The sequence below is a fragment of the Neovison vison genome, chromosome 6 (assembly GCF_020171115.1).
Source record: "Neovison vison isolate M4711 chromosome 6, ASM_NN_V1, whole genome shotgun sequence".
Lineage (NCBI taxonomy): Eukaryota > Metazoa > Chordata > Mammalia > Carnivora > Mustelidae > Neogale > Neogale vison.
The window spans coordinates 175,283,893-175,301,932 of record NC_058096.1 but is presented as its reverse complement, the minus strand read 5'-3'; the positions used below and the strand labels follow the sequence as shown (position 1 = coordinate 175,301,932).

The 18,040-nt window shown below is 38.6% G+C and overlaps 1 protein-coding gene and 1 pseudogene across 5 annotated transcripts in view; one reads left to right on the top strand and one right to left on the bottom strand.

Annotated features, from left to right (window-relative positions):
• The window catches only part of GRM7 (glutamate metabotropic receptor 7), a 902,298-nt gene that overhangs the window by 325,976 nt on the left and 558,282 nt on the right, over nt 1–18,040 (top strand). The gene's annotated exons all lie outside the window — the stretch shown is intronic.
• On the bottom strand, nt 10,058–11,318 carry LOC122908454 (annotated as a pseudogene).

Genomic DNA, 18,040 nt, shown 5'->3' with positions numbered 1-18,040 from the left:
TGGACACCACTTCTTTGAAGCATCTGTGACAGCTAAGATTTTTGTGACAAACTTATTTTTAAAATTTCTTTTCAGTATAACAATTCATTGTTTTTGCACCACACCCAGTGCTCCATGTAATACGTGCCCTCCTTAATACCCACCACCTGGCTCCCCCAAACTCCCACCCCCCACCCCTTCAAAACCCTCAGATTGCTTTTCAGAGTCTATAGTCTCTCATGGTTCACCTCACCTTCCGATTTTCCTCAACTCCCATCCCCTCTCCATCTCCCTATGACAAACCCATTTTTATGCATTCTCTTTATATATCTCTATTTCTATCTCTTGCTATATTTCATTCTTTTTTCTCTTTTGCTATTATTCTTTCTTGCTCTCTTTTTCATTTAGTCATATACACTCACATAACTTAAAATATTGGGATACTTTATTCAATTAAAAGGTAAAAGGGACTTTAGTGGGTTAAAGCCTCTGCTTTCTGCTCAGGTCATGATCCCAGGGTCCTGGGATGGAGACCCGCTTCCCTTTCTCTCTGCCTGCCTCTCTGCCTACTTGTGATCTCTGTCAAATAAATGAATAAAATCTTTTTTAAAAAGGTAATAAGAGGTATGTTTAAAATATGAGCTCTAGGGGTGCTTGGGTGGCTCAGTTAAGCATCTGCTTTTGGCTCAGGTCATGATCCCAGGGTCATGGGATCAAGCCCCACATCAGGCTCCTTTCTCAACGGGGAGCCTGCTTCTCCCCCTCCCACAGCTACTCTTCTTGCTTGTATTCTCTCTCTCTGAAGCAATCTCTCTCTGTGTGTCAAGTAAGTAAGTAAATAAATAAATAAATAAAATCTTTAAAAGAATAAATGAAATAAAATATGAGCTCCAGCTACAACAAAATCATAGAGATTTTGGCATTTAAATATATAGCTAGAGACCAGACTTCTGACATCTGTAAGAAACCTCATGGCATCAAGCATTAATGAGATGACAACTGTTAGTGTAAATTCAAACTTAGTACCTTGAGCTGCTAGTGGGAATCTTGATTACTTCAAGTTTAGAAGTTGTAATTCCAAAAAGCACTGAATACAGTGCCTAATATGTAATTGATAATCAATAAATGTCATTTCTGTTCTCCATTTCTTTTCACAAAAAGGTGTTGTCTCTGCTTGAGACATTCTCTAGTAAACCACATAGCTCATCTCCATTAATGAAGAAAAAACCAAACTCTGTGTATAAAATATATTTTCTGTTCACTTTAGTCACTCTTCTTTCCTCTTTCAGTTTATGGTTTCCAATTTACCTGCCTTCACAGTCACCAAATGTTTCTATACTCTGTACACATAATCACTCTTGGTCTCTTGCTGACCCAAGGCAAGCTGTCTATTATCTCTGAATTCCTGCTTTCCTCATTGAAGTGGGGATGTATAGCATTACCACATAGGAGCATTTGGAGGACTAACTGAGACTGAGCTGAGGGTGCACTTAACACAGTTTGGCAAATAAGGAACATTCCAAAAATGTTGAGTGCTCCTGTTGTGTTGTTTTAGACATCATATTTCTACTTACGGTTTAAGTCATTTGACTTCTAGAATGTTTTGAATCCTTGAGTTTTTTGGGTTCTGGAATGTTTTGAATCCTTTAGTTATGTCTTAGAGCTCTATCAATCCTCAGGGAGGCCTTTTCTGACTATATCCTCTAAGTGGACCCCAGTGCCTTCCCATCCTAGCCGCTCGCCTAACATGGAAGTGAGAGGGGCCTGGAGGCACATCCTGGCTCTACCTAGTTTCAGCCAAATTCATTAACCTTTCGATGACTCAGGGTCCTAATCTGTTTAACAGATAATAATAGTACTTGTGTCATAGAGTTGTTGTGAGGGTAAAATTAGTTCATGTGAATAAAATTCTTCATGCAGTTTCTGGCACAAAATATATGTTAAGTGTTTGCTCTTTTTATGATTATAGTCATAGCACTTATTGGATTCTGAAATTATCTTGCTTAATTATAATTTTATAGTCTGTTTCACCCCCTCCAGAATAAAAAAGGATTCAACAGAAGAGGAAAGATCCATGCTTCATATTTCCTTGTTTACTGCTGTATCCTCAGAGGCTTGAACAGGGCTTGATGTACATCATGTTTTTGTTGAATGAATAGTGTATGCTATCAATCATCTAATTCCTAAGACCTGAAATTGTACATAGTAGGTTCTAAAAAATATATTTGATGATGAAAGCCCAAATATCATTCATGATTTTTTTTAAACCAAGTCATGCAGGTATTGCCTAGTGAGAAAATTGAGAGCTATAATTGCTGTTTGAATTGTGTGAATCCTTAACGAAGATTCTGATCTCCCTCTATGCTTTAGTGAATCAGTCAGGGTGCCTCTGTCTCACTTGATTTAGTTTGGTGACTTCCCTTGGATGGGAGCTATGAAGATAAATTACAAGAAGACTTCCCACCCATGCATCCCAATTCAAAGAAGTTCTTTACAGATTTATTTCTAGAAAGGGAAATAAATTAATGTTTCTTTTAACTTGGGGATCTGGGCTGAATTTTTCTGGTCTTTCAATGTAAATTCTAGGGAAAGAATATTGGAATTTTGGAAGTATACGGAGTTGATATGTTGGGAGCAGTGGAGTTAAACTGGTTTCACAGCTGCTTTATTTCAGTGATTTCCCCAGCAAAACCTTTAAAACAAGGAGTGCAGAACTTTTGATATTGGACTTAATGAAATAATAGGGGGATAAAGGAAAGATATAAAATGCATGGGAGAGTGTATTAAAGAGATAAAGGGACCTAAGGGGAAACTATGGATCTGGTAGCCCTTTCTAGAAGTCTGCATATGGAGATATCAGGATAAAAATGTATCTACAAAAACTAAATATATGATGATCACTATTTGCTAAAGCTACTTCTCTGAAATGGCTTCCCATTCTAATGTTTAGCAAAATAAAGTATGTATTATAAATCTTCCAACTTTTGTTGCATTAATCATAGTTCTCCAGAGAAATAAAACCAAGAGGATATATGTGGATATATATATAAAAAAAGTCGGGTAAGTCCTGAATTTGAAGGGTGAACCAGCAGACTGGAAACTCAGGGAAGGGACAGTGTTGCAGTTCAAGTCCTAAGGCTGTCTTCTGACAGAATTCCCTCTTTCTTGGTGAGGTCGTTCTTTTGCTCTGTTTAGGACTTCAGTCGCATGAGGTCCACCTACATTTTGAAGGGCAATCTGCATTACATAAAGTCTACCTACTTAAATGTCACTCTCATTCAAATCACCCTCAGGGAAACATACAGAATAATGTTTGACCTCATTATAAAATTAAACATCACACTGAGCATGATCTGGCTCCTGTTTAACTACCAACTTCATCTTAGACCGCTTTTCTTCTTCAAACACACAGGCCTTCTTTCAGTTCCTCACAGATACAAATTCCTTCTTTCCACTTTAAGGTCTTCATAGGTACCATTCCCTCTGCTTGAAATGCCCTTCTACTCATTCACGACCTAAAAATCCCTCTCCAATCCTTCAGCCTCAGCTTAAATATCTTTTTTGTTAGTAGAGATATTTCTGAACTCCAGTCTCAATCAGACTTCCTTATTAGCATCTCTGCATCAAGCCATAGTTTCTTTCATTATACTCATCCATTTATATGGCTTGACATAGTAGTAATTATTAATTCATTTTCTGTATCTCCCAGTTTCATGTCTGTTTTCCCTTTCAATTTGGATACTATGTGAGTTCATGGACCTGACTTGCTGTGTTAACTCCATGTCAGAACACATGGTAGCTCCCAAATAAATGGATGAAGCTTCAGGAAGTTGAAAAAAATATTTTCCATATTAAGCTTAGAAGTCCAAAGAATCTTTTGAATCAGGAACAATTTGAAATACTTCCTTATACCTTTTGGTATCAAAGGCAAACATTTCTTCAGTTAAAGGAGATCTTAAAGTTTGATAGGTACTTAACTTAAAAAGGCATGTTCTTAGATACTATGTCCTATGTGATTCAGTAGGTTAGGAAGTGAGATTAGAAGTTTTTCCCTTGTAAAAAGTACCTCAGTGACTCTTGGGCTTCTAGTTAATATACCAGCAGCTGGGAACTACCTATATTAGACCAAACTTTAACCTAAGTCAGGGCTCCCACCCCTGATGATAGGAGCTCATTGTGTGCATATGCTGTTTATGCCATATTGACACACATGGATAAAACCCAATTCTGGACTAAGTGGAAACAGAAATCATGTTCTTTCAAATAACTAAAGACATCTTTCATGTCTACTATTACTTCATGTTAAAAAAAAATTACAGTTCTGTCAGTGATAATTACTTTTTCCTGGACTCTTAGCCTTCTCTGATGCCCTTGATTCTTTAGTAGATGGTCCCTGCAAAGTTGTTTATTAGAGACTCAACCAACACTCTTTCTCTGGACATATTTGTAGTATGGAAGATGATTAATTAAGATAGTGCAGTTCTATTCAAATATACCTCTGTTAATTGTTTCTCTTAACCTCTTCTATTTTACCTGTTCCTGAACATGTAATGTTTTGAAATATCAGTCAAGTTTTATATTTTGAGAATTTCTGTTTCTGAGGTGATATCTCAAAGGAGAAATGCTTTCTACCTCAAGGTTTTTTCCCAGTATAGCCAGAAACAGTCTCAATTTTCTTAGTGTTATTAGATCTCAACTGACCAGTTCCTGGAGTGTATAGTTACCCTTGAGCTTAAAAAATCATAATTGAAAGCCTAATCAACTCAAATGAGGAAGGAAAAACAAAAATGGCAGGACCTTGAGAAGAGGTCCATTTCTCTATCAGGACCCTGGTAAAAGGCTTAGTGAAAACATGCTGGACATCAAAGATTAAGTGGGATCCAATTGGGTATTCTGGTTAGTAAGTGATGTAAGATTTGAAAAATAGGTTGCATGAGATTGTGAAGGCTAAGCATTTAGATTTTATTTTGGAAGTAGTAGAGATCTAGGGTCTGGTGATGAGTTTTTATCAGAAGACTTACAGAATCAGCTTTTTAAAAATATTAAAGCAGCTGTGGAATAAAGGGTGAAATAAAATAAAAGAGATGGAGGATAAATAAACCAATCAAGGGGAGATAAGAAGGGTTAGGCTTTCTATACAACACAGATGAATCTTCCACCATGATAGAGAGAAAAATATGCCAAACACAAAAGGGTGATATTCTACAACTCAATTTATATGAAACTGAAAAGTAGGCAAAACATTCATAGTGATAGAATTCAGTGGTTACTTTTGCAGGGATGTAGTGACTGGGAGGCTCTGGTGGTGCTGATAACATATATCCTGGTCCAGGATGTAAAAACTCATCTAGCTCTATAACTTAGTTATGTATACTTTATAGTATGTAAAAATTCAAGAAGTCTATTCCCCAAAATGGGGATGAGGTTAGAGTGAAGGAAATTGGAATTGGAAAGCCAGAAGAAATCCTTTCCACAATACATCTTTTAGGAGAAAAAATAAAAAGTCTAATAGAATGTATAGACATAGTGTGAAAAAAAACTCAGCATCTCTCATCACTATAGAAATGCAAATCAAAACCACAATGGGTATCACCTCGTACCTGTCAGAATGGCTAAGTTCAAAACTCAAGAAACAAGTGTTGGTGAGGATACGGAGAAAAAGGAATGCTCATGCACTGTTGGTGGGAGTGCAAACTGGTGTAGCCATTCTGGAAGACAATATGAAGGCTGCTCAAAAAATTTGAAAAATAGGACTACTCTATGATCCAGTAATTACACTATTGGTTATTTATGCAAAAAAATGCAAAAATGCTAGTTCAAAGGGTTATATGCACCTCAATGTTTATTGCAACATTGCTTACAATAGCCAAGTTATGAAAGCAGCCCAAATGTCCATCAATAGATAAAAAGATAAAGAAGATGTGGTATATACAATGTATTATTATTCGGCCATCAAAAAGAATGAAATCTTGCCATCTGCAACAGTATGGATGGATCTAGAGAGTAAAATGCTAAGTGAAATAAGTCAGTCAGAGAAAGACAAATACCATATGATTTCACTCATATGTACTTTAAGATATATGTACTTTAAGAAACAAAACAAATGAGCAAAGGAGAAAAAGAAAAAGAGAGACAAGCCAAAAAGTAGACTTAACTATAGAGGACAAACCAGTGGTTACCAAAGGGACCACAGTGAGGGTAGGGATGAATGAAGTAGGTGATGGGTATTAAGAGTACCCTAATCTTATGTGGAGAAAGGGGAACCTTCTTACACTGTTGGTGGGAATGCAAGTTGGTGCAGCCACTTTGGAGAACAGTGTGGAGATTCCTTAAGAAATTAAAAATAGAGCTTCCCTATGACCCTGCCATTGCATTACTGGGTATTTACCCCAAAGATGCAGATGTAGTGAAAAGAAGGGCCATCTGTACCCCAATGTTTATAGCAGCAATGGCCATGGTCGCCAAACTGTGGAAAGAACCAAGATGCCCTTCAGTGGACGAATGGATAAGGAAGATGTGGTCCATATACACTATGGAGTATTATGCCTCCATCAGAAAGGATGAATACCCAACTTTTGTAGCAACATGGGCGGGACTGGAAGAGATTATGCTGAGTGAAATAAGTCAAGCAGAGAGAGTCAATTATCATATGGTTTCACTTATTTGTGGAGCATAATAAATAACATGGAAGACATGGGGAGATGGGGAGGAGAAGGGAATTGAGGGAAATTGAAAGGGGAGATGAACCATGAGAGACTATGGACTATGAAAAACAATCTGAGGGTTTCGAAGGGGTGGGAGGTTGGGGGAGCCAGGTGGTGGGTATTATAGAGGGCACATATTGCATGGAGCACTGGGTGTGGTGCATAAACAATGAATTCTGTTACACTGAAAAGAAAAAAAAAAAGATGTATATTGCCAATAAAAATAAATAAATAAATAAATAAAAAGAGTACCCTAATCTTGATGATCACTGAGTAATATATGGAACTGTTGAATTACTATATTATACACTTGAAACTAATTTAACATTGCATGTTAATTATACTAGAACTAATTTAAAAAATGCTAAGGGACAATATTATATTGAATTCTCAGTATTTTACATAAACATACTAGAAATGTGTTAAAAAAAACTACACATGGTATAGCAATTTCTGTTCTTAAGGTGGACTGTACCTGCAAAACTCACTGTGGTAGTCTCAAAAGGTGACTGCTATCAATCTCTCCCTTCCTATAAGTACGTAGGGTCCATGTGCCTCAACGTGAATCTGGGCTGCCTTTGCAATTCAATTTAATCCTTAAAACATGGAGGAAATGACACTGTGACAATTCCATGCCCAGCTATTAAGATCCCTGGAAACCTCTGCTTTATTTCTTGGGAAACTGTCCACCATGTTTTGAAGAATCTTGGGTTGGGCTGCCACATGCTGAGCCATCATGGGGAAAGAGAAAGCTCTAAATGACCAGATGTTGAGTGTTTATGGATCTTCCAGTTCAGCTGCTGATAGAAGACAACCAAGGGAGTATCATGGGATGATGTCACATGAAGCAAAAGAATCACGACTCAGCCAACACTGCCCTGAATTCTTGGCTTTTGAGAAAAACCACATGGTTTTTGTTTTAAGCTCCTAAGCTTCAGAGTAGTGTATTATAAAATAATAGGTAACTACAACAGTTGCCTTTTAGAGTGGTGGCTCTCAGTAGAGAATGGGGGGATTTTTTTCCCATAGGGGACATTTGTCAACGTTTGGAGATATTTTTAATTGTCATAAATGAAGAGGCTGCTACTGACATCTAGTGGGGAGAGGCCAAGGACGTTGTTGGACACCCTACACTGCACAGAGCAGCCCTTGCAACAAAGAATCATCTGACCCATAATATTTATATTGCCAAAATTGAGAACCTGATGTAGAGCAATGATTCATAATTTAGGTGGTACCCAGGAATTAGTCTTCAAAGCCATATTTCCTAAACTTCGCTGATAACATTAATTACCTAGGATTCATGTTAATGTATATAAAATCTTAAAATCATTCTGGACCCTCAAAGTCAGAATCTCTAGGGAAGGAGCTTAGAAAGTTATATTTTTGCTTTCATGGAAGTTTGAAAAACACTGACCTAGCCCAGAATTTCTCAGATTTTAATGTGCATAGAAATAATCTGGCCATTGTTTAAAATTTTTTAAATCAGGTTTATGTGGACTCGGGTGAAGCCCCAAATAGCTAAAGCAATCTTGGGAAAGAACAAACCTGATGGTATTGCAGTCCCAAATTTCTGACTTCTAACAAGCTCCTAGGTGATGCCTAAGCATTGCTTCTTGAACCACACTTTGAATAGCAGACTCTTAAGCAGTAGTTCTCAAACTTTTGCGTGTATCAGTTTAACCTAGAAGGCACATGCCCAGGTTTGATTCTGCAGGTCTAGGGTGTGGCCTGAGCTTTTGTATATCCCACAAGTTCCTAGATGATGCTAATGCTAGTAGTCTGAATCACACTTGAGAACCAATGCCCTAGATTATTATTTTGCACATCTAAGTGTACATAAAAATTTACCTCAGGCGATTGCAAAAATTGAAGGTTCTCAGAACCTCTCCCCACTCACCACTACATTTCTTCCTTCATTCTGGGATGGGAACCAAATAATTTGCATTTTAATAAGTTGCCTCACCTGGGGTGATTCTAATATTAGTGGTATAGGACCATGGCTTATGAAACACTGTACTAGGGGAACATATTAGAATATGTAGTGTTTATGGGAGGGGCCTGGGCAAATCACGGAAAAACACATTTAATTTTATAATTGGTTTGATTTGCTTCTGATTCTCATTTTTAATTTATTTTGAAATATCAAATAGCATTAAAAGAGTAGAGACATTTTTCTGCTTATGAAGGCTGCCATGGATTATATACTAGAACCGGAAGTACAGTTTTAGAAAGGGTGCTTCTTCCTGTATAGTTTCTCAATTCTTTGTGAGTCCCTGCACTTTCCTTCTCTGTAGCAGCTACAAGTTGTATGCTGCTGTCAACTTAAAGAGAAAACATCAATAGTAATGGCCACAGTTAAACTTTCTTGGATTTTTGCCATGTATTAGACATTACGTAAATACTCAGCAAAAGCTATCTAATGTAATACACCAGATAATCTCTTATGTATCTAATGTATTAGACAGATAATCTCTCCATAAGCAGGTACTATTATTCCCAATGGTTAGATGGGGAAATTGAGGCATACCAAAATTAAGATATTTTGCCCAAGATCATATAACTAATTAATATCAAAGCCAGAGTTTTACATTGTCTCATAGGATAACTGGTAGATGATTAAGAGGCAGGATATAAGCATCTGTATTAAATACAATTTTTTAAAAAGAACACTTTTTATGTAAAGCAATAGTTAAAATGGAATGATCTCTCTATAATGGGTAAAATAATTTGGGGACAAGATTAGATTATGTGCTGCCTCAACATGGCTGAAGTTTGTACAATATTCTACTACTAATTACATTACCAGCTATTTTTTTTAAACCCTCTTGAAACTTTAATGTATTTATCTTAACTTTCTACTAAGATCTGTTGCTTTTGGAGCTCTGTGTTCCCTAGTAGTGTCTTTTGGCTTGTTGGCGTGGTTAATTGAGAAAGTTTGTAGTCATGTTGCCTCAAATCAAATGTAATTCTCAGGATTGTCTTGATCTCTGTTCTAAGATATACGTGGAAAGTGTTTTCCCCATTTATGTCATCTTCTTTCATTAAATACCTGCTTTCAGGTAAAGTTTCAAGTAGCCTTTTGCTATCACCATTACTCAATTTTCTACTCATAAGTCAAATATACATTTCCCCCACCTACTTTGTCACAGATTTCTTTATTTAAGAACAAGTGATGAGTGATGCAGGGATTAAAAACAAGAACATCCTTGAACTTCAACTTCCTTCTAAAGTGTTCCCCCAGACTCCCTGCCCCCACACCCTTTGTGTTCCCAAATCCTTTCTTCAGGAATGAAGAACTTAATCCCAAAGCCTGGTTCAAATCCCAGGTTCTCCTTCCTTAGCTCTCCCCTTTTCTCTGCAATGCCCCACCCCTACCTTATTTCCTGGGAAGGACCAGCACCTTGGTTTGAATGCATGGGAGACCCCAGAGTGGTACAAGACACAGAGGGAAAGGCTTCATCCTCCAGGAAAGGGACCGAGGGTACAGCCTAGTAAGGCCTCCCTACCCTGGACCACCAAAATGGGATCTTGGTGCCAGAAGAAGGTATACCGGTGACCCTGAGAAAGGGGACCCAGCAGCTTCAAAATCTCTCCTTGTGAATACTCACCACTTGATCCTTTGCCCTTCTGGAGATGATTGCAGAATCATGCTTGAACCACATCCTTCTGACACCTGAGCTGTGGGGCCATGTCGCTGATTGGCTGTAGGGCAGGTTTCAGGCACTGCAAGCACATGTTCTCACTCAGTTCTCCAGACTTACTCACTTTCTCTTTTGGGCCTGCACGAGGGTCTCTGTTTTGCATATCTCCTGTAGATTTTCATCTTTGTCAGCTTCCTCCACCCACTTCTGCAGCAGGGGCCGCAGCTTACACATGTTCTTGAAACTGAGCTGCAGAGCCTCAAAATAGCAGATGGTCGTTTGGCTGAACACCTTCCAGAAGATAACCCTCACCATGTGCCCTGCATTGGCCTGAGTATATTCCAGGGTGATCCTCTTCTGCTTCAGGAGTTTGGCAAATTGTTGCAGGTCTTTCTGAAGAACTTCGATGTTCTGGGACTTCCCAGGGATTTGCTCCAACTTCTCCTTGACAGCTTCACAGCCTCTAGTGGGATAGTACAGGGTCGGGGGAGGACCCCTCGAAGTTGCTTTTCTGCTCCCAGGTCTCAAGGCCACCTTGGGGCACTATCCCCATTTTAACCTGAGGTTCACAGTATAAAATCCCACCCCAGTACTCCTATGGGGGGGCATGGGTGAATCCCCCACACCTCAGTCTGATTCCTGACTATCAGGAGGGCCTTGGAAACCCAGCAAGGCTCCAGCCCTCCTGGCCCATTGCCTTCACCCCCAGTGAGGGCAAGAAGGCTAAGTCCGAAGCCCGATGTCCACCATGGGGAACCCAGTCCCCAAGCTGGGGTCCTGGAAAAGTATACAAAGTATTCTTAAAACAATAGCAAGCACATAACATTTCTTTTGCTCCTTCAAAAAAATACCACTCCTGGTTCTCAACTTTCTCGAAGATATACTCGTCTATCTTAAGTGCATCCCAGACCTTCTGAGTCCAAAATCTCCAGTTTAAGAGACTGCTTTTTTGGGTAATGCCTCGTACAGTGTGAGCTTCTGCATTTACCATAATCTAGATGTTGAGCTACAGTAGTTTAGAAGGCCACTGATACCTTAGAAACTAATTCTTATCATGAGGTGTTTTTGTTGTTGTTGGGTTTTTTTGAGTCCAGACTATTTTTTAAATTGTGAAACTTCTGAGTATGTTAGGCATCATGTAGTATATAAACATCTTTTGTACTGGGATGCACAGAAAATAAATACTTATGTGTGTTCATATCCATGCCCCAGTGCCTCTTCCCTTCCCCGGTAAATTTAGATATTTGAAATTAGATTGATTCCAGGTAAAGCAGGAAAGACTTGCTGAGAAAAAGGAAATTAAATTGTTAAAAAAAATAGGCAGTTGTAAGGGGATAGGCATTTTAGTGTGTGGAGAAAGCTGGGATATAATATATGAAGAGTTTGTGATTATGATCGAAGAATAGATCAAAGTGTTTTGGGTTATAGGGAACCACTATTCTGCAAACTTCTGCCAACATGGATTAGTTTTGGCTTAATATAAATGGAATCACAGGAAGTGGACTCCATTATATCTGGCCTCTTTAACTCCAGGTTATGTCTGTGAGAATTATACCTGTTGCAATACTTTGTTCTGTTTTATTGCTGTACAATATTCCATTTGAATTTTACAGTTTACCTATTGTACAGTTCGTGAACATTTGCGTTGTTTTCCACTATTTGTGTATTAGGAAGAGTCCTATAAAAAACATTTTGGGACATGTCAAAAAAAAGTATTTGGGGTTATATATAATAGGAAGGAAGAAAATTCAAACTAACAGAAGACAGAACATGTATTTTGCACTTAGAGGAAAGAGTTCAGGTGTAGGACAGAAGTCATTGCTCAAGACTCCTTCCCTGTTTCCCTGAATCAGCCACCACTCCCTGCTGTGGCAGCTTCATCTAAAGACAGGAGGGCATGGCTGGGGCATGTTGAAGCCTCATGTAGTATTTGAAGTTCAGAGAAGGATTGATGATTCTTCCAGTGGTTCTCTAATAGAAGCAAAGACATCTCTTTTTCAGTGGCTTAAGCAATAATTAATTATGTTTTACTGGACAATAATGGGTTACCTGCCAATTATTTCACCAATCCCTTTAGCCAAGAATGTTTCATGAAAGTGAGTGATTTAGTCCTGCATTATTGAGTTCATCAGTGACAAGGGTAAAAGAGTCCCTTGAACCTAATCAGATCTGGAGGTTAGATCAGCTCTCCCTGAAGCACATGGACTACCTCATAATAAAGGGTGAAAACACTGAGAAATGGATGCTGGGTGGGCAAAGAACCACCGTAGAGATAGGAAGAAGGTCTGGTAGTTCTGGTGCTAGAAGTGTTCTTGATTGCACTGAATTTCACATCCTCACTTCTTCTCCATTGTGAGTGCTGGACAGTCTATTGCTTTTTAACAGAAGTGGAAAAATACTGGACCCAACACTACATTAATTGTAGAGCAGTGATTTTTCCCTCCATTTGGAAATGAATACATTAATAATTGCTCATATTAAAAATAGCTTTGTAAGAGGAAAAAACGTGCAATTTATGTTCTAGGTCAATATTTGGGGATTTCTGAACTGTTTTTCATTTGTAAATAAGTAATTCAGTGAAGATTAAAATGGTTTGGTTCCAAATAAGTAAATAATTAATAATCATCTTGCTTTCTGGGTGACTTATTTAAGCATTAGCTCTAAAAATAAGTATGGAAAAAGGATAGTAGTGTGGAAAAGTGACTATGTTTTTTTACATTCAAATTGAATCCTATTCTTAGGAGGACTAAAGTCCTAGACTACCAAATGTGTTTTTTACTCTTATTTATTTATTTTTTTACAATGTAAGATAGCTTTTCCCAAACATCATGTTACGCCTTTATAAATTAACATCAGTGTTTTTCTGAATGGGATGAATTGGTTTGTTCAGAAACATGTTTTTAAATAATAATAATAATTTCAAAGAAGCTGAAGATCTGGGGACTCTTGCCTTATGGATATGCATTAGACTTAGTGTCACCATTTTCTTATAACTTTGAATTAATAATTTGGAAAGAACTTTAACTAGTACTGTGAAGTTTTTCATTTCAACTCCATAGCTCAGTCAACTAAGTAACACATACCCCTGGTGGCATCAGGAAATGGAAGGTTTGCCTTTCAGGGCTGTCCTTGGTTCAGAGGCACATAATTCACCCAGAATCACACACAAAGCAAGATTGTCAAGCCATGCTATTTTTACTTAATTGTCTTACATCATGTTTCCTTTCAAAATTGCTTTCCAATAGCAAGACTTATTGATTTTAATATTCTGTGAGAGGGGTTCAAATTTATTTGAAGATGGGTTCGATATTTGGAAATACAACAGTCATTCAGAACAGTAGCAGGTTTATTATGTGAGTATGGTGACCCATCATGTGGAGGTAGGAAAGGCAATAGCAAGATATGAGTATGGAGTGATAATAGTAATTTTCACATGCTATGATAAACTGCTCAAGAAGATGATTCTAGGGGTGCCTGGGTGGCTCAGTGGATTAAGCCTCTGCCTTCGGCTCAGGTCATGATCTCAGGGTCCTGGGATCAAGCCCCATATCAGTCTCTCTGCTCAACAGGGAGCCTGCTTCCCCCACCTCTCTCTGCCTCTCTGCCTGCTTGTGGTCTCTGTCTGTCAAATAAATAAATAAAATCTTTAAAAAAAAAAAAAGATGATGATTCTTAAAAAAAAAAAAATGTATGTTGATAATCTGCTCATTTGTACCAAATTGATGAAAGAGTTGTTTGAAGAGCCTTAACTTTGACGTTTACTCAAACACCCTGGCTAAATAAAATAGGAATGAATAAAATTGTGCTGTGTGTCTTTTAATCGTTCTTGAGTTTCCCTAAGGTAAGTCAGTGTATTGGACATGATTGTCTTTGTTCATGACATTGTATTAGTGCTGTAGCTCTAACGCGGACATACACCAAAGTCTCAAAGAGAAGAGACTCTTAAGTAGTGAGTAGGTAATGATGTACATTTAGGTCTATGTGTCTCAGTCCTTTTGCTTTTATTTTCTTCCTCTCTTTTTCACTGCCTCCTCTTGGCCACTTCTTTGCTTATTAGATCTTTCATTAGAAGGCAGATAGGGAAATCAAAAGGTAATGAAACTTAAATCTGCTAATTTTGCAACTTGTTAGCAGCTCCTATTAAATGTTCAGTGGAAGAAGAAGCTATCGTTATTAGCTAAAAGGAAGCTTAGGGATAATCTATGGAATTTATTTATCTGTTACTAATTCATTAATAATTGATCATTAAATTAAACCAGTCAATTTATTGCACAACTAAATTATAGCAAATGTGCTTTTTCTTGCTCACAGTTAAAAATTTTTACTGTAAAAGATACCAAGTATTATATATTTAATAAAACTCAAATTTAATAAAGCAAGGTCTGATCTCACAAAGACAAACTTCTTTATTCTCTGAGATGTATAACAGTACTAATAATGGCTACATCAAATCATCTTGGACAAAGCAAAAATAACCCTGTTGTTTCTGAGGTGCAAGACAGGAGAGTCTATCTATATATCTGCTAAACCTTGGCAAGAAAAGCAAAAGGAGAGATAGCATCTGAGAAAATTCAGAGGTGTTGGTATCTTGCAGGGCCCTGCTTGTGATAGCGTGACTCTAATTGGTTTAAATAACAGGTGATGTAAAGAAAATCTGAAGCCATGTCAGCCTTCTTTTATCATTAGAAGTGCTCTCCTGGATGCTCACTTCCAAACAGCTGGCTTTGTGATAGATCCTGGAACGCAGGTGCTGGGGGATGCTGGAGTGGAAGGAGCACCGGGAAGGTTTGAGGTTAAAAATATGGACAAAATATATACATGAAAAAATGAAGTCGGGGTTTTGGCTAAAAATAATTTGCATATGGACTTTTTGGATGGAGAGAAGGTAACAGCAATGAAGAAAGTTAGTATGAGAAATTAAATGTATCCTGAAAGAGAAACAGGGGAAAATACAAAGGAACAGAAGGTTTGCTGGGGAGCATACAGAGCATGAAGGCACACACTTGGCCTTGCTCAGATGAGCTGCTGTGACCTCCGATTCCAAACAGCTGAGTCTGCCAGAAACACCAGTAGAGCATTTCTCAAGCTTGGTTGGACTTTGCAATTACCTTGGGAATTTGAAAGTGTTCTGATGCTTCCTTCCTACTCCAAGAGATACTTACTGAATTGGTCTAGGACTGGGCTTATACTTGGTGACTCCACTGTACAGTCTTCTTAGCCAGCCGGCCACGACTCTGGAATATGAAGATGTCATTTAATGCCATCTTCTCTCATGGGGCTGCCTTCCCATCTGCAGGCTCATTTTCTCTATCCTGCCCATCACCCTCTCTCCTCTGCATACATAGTCTCAGCCACAACAGAAATCTAGATAAACTGATAAAATATCCTAACACTCCAGCTGTAGAAGCAAACTCTTTATAGTAGTGTCTCCATAAGTGGAGGTTTCTATGTCAAATCGAGGATCTCCTCTCCTTGTTTTCAGCTTTGGACACTAAATGTGTAAGATGTTAAAATCTGTAATAGGAAACAGTAGAATTACAATAGATATTTAACATTTTCAAGACACTCCCAGCATATATTTCGGAACATGTTGCTATCTTTTACAAATCATCCTGGCTCTGCTATATCTGTTCACAAACATGATGAAAATGGCCCATTTTATCTTTCAGATGCCTGTGCAATTATTACCATGAAAATGGGATTTATTTACTCAAACCCATTTCTTTTTTAAGGAAATGTCTGGAGCACAAGAGAGAAACGTTATTAAATAGGTCATTTAGAGATCCTGGGCCTTCTATATTTAGTACAGCTGCCTTAAACCCAACTCCAGCAAGAGAAATCGAGAAGGCACTTTGGAAAGGCATGAGTACTTTTGACAACAACATATTCAGCCACAGTTACGCCTCACAGTCAGAGAAGATAAATATTTCACCCCCCTCCCCATCTGATCTCTCACTCTAACGATTCATTCATTCATTCTCTCTCTTTTTTTTTTTTCTTTTTCAAATGGCAAGAAAAAGAAGAGCAAAGAAGAGAGAGCAAAGCAGACACAGCCCGAGCCCTCACTAGGTTTCATGCCTTCCTTAGTGGTGATGACATGACACAAGCAGTGTCCATTCAACGTGATAGACTAGGGAGGGCTGCAAGGTGCCCGGGGCTGCAGTTCTCACGGTGCCGGCTTGTACTTGCTACTGTATGACCTTGGGCAAGTAACTGAGCTGCTTTCAGCCTCAGTTTTCTCATCGTAAGATATAGATTTATTTGCCAAATCTACCTTCACGGATTCTATGTGTTGGGCCTGGTGCCAGGTGACAGAGGTGCAGAGACAGGAGGGAGCCTTTTTAACGGGGTGCATTTTTTACATAGCACCTAGTACAATAAACCCTAGTGGCCATTGTTTTTATTATCACAGGACTATACTGGGTTCTGCAAGGGATTCAGAATGAGGGTGATCACAAATATATTCTGATTTATAAAACACGTTTTTATTTTGCTTAATCAAATTTGTGGCATCACTTCCTAGAGCTCTGCAATTTGTCTTTGTTAGCAGCACCAGAGAATCTGGGTGTAAAAGCAGAGATGATAAATATTTAACATAATTCTGGACAGAATTATTCCAGGAGGATGTGATAGATACAAAATGAAGTGATTCAGGGTTCAGCAGGAGCATGGTCGGCTGTACCTTGCACAAGGTCAGGTATCTTGTCTTTGCTATTTATTGCTATATTCTCAGGGATAAGTAATGCAAATAGTAGGAAATCAAGAATTAGTTGAATGAATAAATGAATCGAGGGAAGGATCTAAGTTGGCAAGATAAAGGAATAAGGACATGAGAGGAGAGGCCCCATCAAGGGAGAGGAAATAGGGAGGTGAAATCTCCAGAAACAGTGTGCTCTGATTGAGGGAGTGTGAGAGCTAGAAGCACAGGGGGTCATGCCAGAGGGCCAGGCAGTTGATTAAAAGCTTTAAAAGATGGTACAATTCAGAAAAGTGTCAAGAGCTTCGTAGACACTGTCCTGTGACAGGTAGAGGTAATGTGGAATGTACAGGGGAAACAAAGGCAACTGAGGTACTTTCTGTTGAGGATGGAGTTCAAAGGCCCATGGAAGGCATCCAAGAGGTAGAGGGTAAAATTAAAGTGTGACCCTGAAGCAAGGTGTTGAGAACAGTACTGTGGGCCAGGAGATGAGGTGGTAAGAGTAGAGGAAGGTGCAGCTGGCAGACATGGGCCTGGAAACGTAATTTTTCTGTTTATTTTTTATAGGAGTATAGAGGAGCAATGATTTGAACTTGGCGGGGGAGATCTGTGTCTTACCTCTTAGGAACAAAGGGCAGAGGAGTGGAGATGGGAAGTGAAAAAACCCAGACAGTAAAACTTTTAAGTAAGACGGACTCACGACTCGTACTAACTCATTACCATCCTTGCAGAGAGGATACTTTAAGCATGATAATTAAGTGTTTCCTTCCGGTCTACTTAGGAGCCTAATCTTCATCAGCTGTTCACAGTCTGATCACATAAAATACCTCTTTGCATTCAACTATTGCCACATTCTTCAAGGTAATTGGAAGTGGCTTGGGTGCTGAGTCAAGGAATCCTAGCTAAGGAATTTCACACCGAGCTTTTGCTGCACCGAGCTGGCAAAAGTATTATCAGCTTAAACAAATGGAGGATTTATTCAGTTCTCATCTATTAGCTGCAGTGGCTTCACAGAC